This window comes from Triticum urartu, unplaced genomic scaffold (assembly GCF_003073215.2).
Source record: "Triticum urartu cultivar G1812 unplaced genomic scaffold, Tu2.1 TuUngrouped_contig_9301, whole genome shotgun sequence".
Lineage (NCBI taxonomy): Eukaryota > Viridiplantae > Streptophyta > Magnoliopsida > Poales > Poaceae > Triticum > Triticum urartu.
The window spans coordinates 1-4822 of record NW_024120332.1 but is presented as its reverse complement, the minus strand read 5'-3'; the positions used below and the strand labels follow the sequence as shown (position 1 = coordinate 4822).

General features: G+C 41.2%; 1 pseudogene; it reads right to left on the bottom strand.

Annotated features, from left to right (window-relative positions):
* Positions 1–3445: 3445 nt before the first annotated feature.
* On the bottom strand, positions 3446–4099 carry LOC125532185 (annotated as a pseudogene).
* Between the last annotated feature and the right edge of the window lie 723 nt (positions 4100–4822).

Genomic DNA, 4822 nt, shown 5'->3' with positions numbered 1-4822 from the left:
TTTTTTATATTATTCTTAATTTTTTTTAAAATCATGCCTTTCAAACTTGCTCAGAATGTCAAAACACGAACAGTTTAAAAAAAGAAAAAAAATTGAACATGGAAATTTTTGAAAAAAAGTAACAAATTTGGAATTCCGAAAAAACAGAAAATTATGAACAAAATTTGAATTCTGAAAAAGTTAAATTTATGAGAAATAGAAACAATAAATAGAATAAACAAAAAGTCAAAGAAGACAAAAAAATAAACAAGAGAGAAGATAAAAGGAAAAAGAAAAAACATGGTTCACGACCTCCAAGAAGGTCCCAAAACCGGAAACAATGGCTGGGAAGCTGAGGTTCGAAAAATCGAGAAAACTTTTTTGCAAATTTCCTTAGTAAATTTTTTTTGAAATTTTGTTAAAATTTTCAAATCCATGAATATTTTGTAAAAAATTGATGAACTTTTTCCAAATCAGCTCTTGGACCGGCCCAACATGTGTCTAGTAGAGTATCATCGCCTAGTTGGGCCAAGGCCTAAGCGTTTTATTTTATTTTCTATTTTTTAATTTTATTTCAAATTTTGTTAATTCATTTTTATCTTTTTTGAATACGAAAATACAAGTTTTAACTAACTTTTCAAACTAATGATTTTAAATTCTTTTTTATGAAATATTTATTAAATGCTTTTAGAAAAACACTTACTGTTTTCAATTTTATCCTTTTGTATTTATTAGTTGGGGTCATTTTAAGGATGTCTAAAAAACACCATGTTCAACGGAGATTATTCGGTAAGGTCAGAATGGTTCGTCTGAGAGCATGTTATTTTTCAACATCTTTGAAATGGCCCCAATTTCCCCAGCAAAAAAGAAGAAGAAATGGACCCAATTTTTTCCATGGCCTTTTATGAGCAATTCAAGGCACCATGCCAAGTTGATTTGGTATTCGACAAATTCTGCATTTTCTAGAGTGTTCTTAGTAAAAGAAGACCGATAAAATGGGCGAACATGTCGCAACTTGCATACAGTGTTGGAAATTGTTAGACCTAGCATGGTTGCCTACCATGGGCATGCCCATCCCTGTGCATTATTCATTGAACATGGTCTAGTTTTGAATATTTTTTAAATGACTCCAACTTTTGCAGGCAAGGGGACATACCCATGGTAAGGATCCATGTCAGGTTCGAACGATTTCCAACAAAATATGCAAGTTGCGATACGTCCCGCATTTATCTGCCTTTTTTAACTGAGAAAAGATCAAATTTGTTGAAAACCAAGACAACTTGGCATGGTGCGTTTAATCGGTCGTATAAGATCATGGAAAGATTTTGGGTGAGTTAATGGATGCCGCAAAAGCATGCTCTCAAATGGATCCTTCTCGCCTACCCGAACACCCTCCGTTGAACATGATCTATTTTTCGACATGCATGAAATGACCCCAACTTATTCCAGTAGGTGAGAATGCCCATAGTAGGCATCCATACTAGGTTTGAACAAATTCCCCACACCGTATGCAAGTTGTGTCACGTCTGGCCATTTATCGACCTATTTTTACCGAGAAAACTCCAGAAAATGTAAAAATTATCGAAAACTCAAACAACTTGCCATGGTGCCTTGATTTGATCATAGAATGAGGTGGAAATTTTTTGAGGCCATTTGAAGGATGTTGAGAGACAACATACCCTCAGGCGGAGCCTTCTGGCTAACCTGAACACCCTTCACTGAACATGGTCTACTTTTAGACATTCTTGAAATGACCCTAAATTTTTCAAGCACGTGGGCATGACCATGGTAGTCATCCATGCCAAGTTTGAACGATTTCTGACACCGTATGCAAGTTGCGACACGTCCGCCCATTTATTGGGCGTTTTTAACCGAGGAAACTCTGAAAATGCAAAACTTGTCAAAAACCAAAACAACTTGGCATGGTGCATTGAATTGGTCATACAAGGCATGACAAAAAATTGGGGTCATTTCAAGCATGTCGGGAAACGACGTGCTCTTAGACGGAGCCATCTCGCCTACTTGAACACCTCCGTTGGTCATGGTCTATGTTTTTCTTTTTACATCTTTTGTAGTGCGTCAAATATAACGCTAAAAAGAAAGAGACTAGTTTTCCTCTTCAACCAGGCTGGTTTTTTCTTCGGTTTTTACATGATTTTTTATATTATTTTGTTTTTCTTTTCTTTTTTCTATTTCTTTTATTGATTTTGAAAAAAGTTCATCTAAAATTCAAAATAAGTTCATCGATTTTGAAAGAAAAGTTTATTGATTTTGAAAGAAAATCACAAATTTGAAAAAAAAATCATTGGTTTAGAAACAAAGTTCATCAATTTTATAAAAAAGTTCAACAATTTTCAAAAACAAATCACCAATTTTCAAAATAGTTCATGAATTTGTGAAAAAGACTAACCAATTTTGGAAAAAAAAGTTCATTGATTTGGAAGAAAAAAAATCAGGAATTTGAAATTTTGTCGTCATTTAAAAAAACATGAATTATAAAAAGTTCACGCATTTAAGAAACAAAAAGAAAATGTTGCGTTTTTCCAGTGTTCTATTTCAAGTATAAGAAAACATACTTAACACCTTAGGTCTGGTTGCTCCATTGGTTAAGGCGGATGTGCTAATTGCTGAACGATCTTGGTACGAATCTTGCAGCATGCACCTTTTTTGTGGTTCATGTACAGTGTATAGATGAAGAGTTTATAAAATATGACTATCATACCCTTACTTATGAAAAGAAGCAGAAGTGTTAGTGTGATGATGTCAGTCTGATACGTATGATTCTTACCTGCAAGCATGTGCTCTTCATATAGGCAACATCCCATTGGGATGCCGCACCACCAGAATGAATGTGTGCATACATGTGTGTTTTTCTTTATTGTTTGGGTTGTTTTCCTTTGAGATCGCAACAATGGTAGAGTCGAACAACTCCTTGAGAATTATATCTCCTACCAAGAAACCGCTAATAATTGTAGAAATTCCCTCTTTAAAAGCGTTTCTAATGGGTCTATTAGAAAGGCGTCGGGGAACCGTTAGGTCCTAGTGCCTTCATGGGCTCCTTCTCTGATCTCCTCGACAGAATACGTCTTACACTGGTCTCCATTCATATCATCACTGACTATGTAGGAGAGTGAGAGCTCCTTGTGAGCACTGCATATCTTGGTGAGGGGGGAGGCGGAAGGCAATTTAAAATAGGGTGCCCGTCATGCAAGGACAAGGTATCAAGACGAAGGGACTACATATGGTCGTTGTCGTTTTTTTTCGTTTGCGTGGTTACACAATATGGTTGTCAACGCGCACCAAGACGATTGTGGGATAGAGCATAATCCCAACTACTCAACAAACATGCTAAATTTCTTATAGCGAGTACCATAAACAATATTACTAGCAAACTTAGAGATTATATATAAATGAAATCTAGATTTCAAGTATATTACAAATAATATTGAAAAGATTGGGTAAAAAAAAGAGAAATGGTCAATCAAGACAACGAGCGTACGGGAGAGCAAATACAACCGACCGCCGGCCGTTGCTTCTCCTATTACCCCCTTCGTCCCGAATTAGACAATTGATTCAGGACGAAGGTAATATTATCTAACTTATTAGTATCCGTACGTGCGTCTTATGACACGATCTTAGTTGCGAGGTCGATCGATGATGGCGGAACCGATGCATGGGTGAATCTCAGTAGGTCGCCTCTGGCTTGTAGGTGGAGCCGCACTTGAAATCTGTGGGGATGACGTCGTCGAAGACGTTGCGCTGGCCCTTCTCGGTCTCGTAGCGGAAGCTGTAGGGGCCCTCGAGGGGCTTGTCGCTCTTGATCTCCCACGCGCCGCTGTAGCCCTTCTCCAGGGGCAGCCAGTCCTCCTTCTGCTTCAGCTCCACCTCCTTCATGCTGTCGCCGGCCTTGTCGTACTTGATCTGCAGCGCACCACGCCACGGCCACCAGGGCGGCCACCGCCGCCGCCACCAGCATCCTGCTCGATGAAGCCATCTCCCGTCGGTTGGTTGGTTGATTGATTCTTGTGTGTGTGGTTCTGCTGCTGTGGGATTGTGAGCTTGTGATGGCTTGTGCGGTGTGGTACCATATTTATGCGCGGACGCGCGGCGCTCCGGCGATGTCGCTCGCGGCCCTCGGTGACGGAGAGCCGCGTATGCATGAACGGACCAGCTCAGCCTTCTCGATCATGGCCGGTTGGCCGCATAAACCACCGACATCGCCGGAGCGTTGGCCGGTCGCATGCCTGCCATGTCTAATTATACACATATAGCAGCAACAAACATAAAATAATGAGCTTCCTCGGACGGACGATCGAGATGGCCGGCTTCGTCGTCGATGTGAGAAATTCTTTTGGTCGTGTACAAACATAAAATAATTCTTTCGTCGTCGAGTAGAGGCGTCTTCCAGACGGAGTAGATGGGGGCTCGTGGCCTGGCTACACGTGCACGTGGCGCGTGGCTGTTGGTTGCGAGAAGGAACGTGGAGTAGTATTTCGTTGGCGGCTGCGAAGCAAGACACGTACGCGAGCACGGAGAGCCGTCCACCTCAGGCATGCACGCACCGCCGTTGCATGCATACATGCGCCACGTCGCCACCTCCGTGACAGACACGTGCAGCTAGCTAGCTGCCTCTCCATTCCATGTCCATCCGATCGGCCATGGCGGCTCTGCTACTTATTTATACCTGCTCCATGCATGTGTCACATGATCGATAGCAGATCAATTCTCTTCCAAGTTCCAACTTGATAAGATCGAGATACTTCCAGACACGCGCACGCACACACATAGGGCCGGAGACAGAAGAACAGTTATGGCTTCATCGGGGGGGGGGCGCAGCACCCAG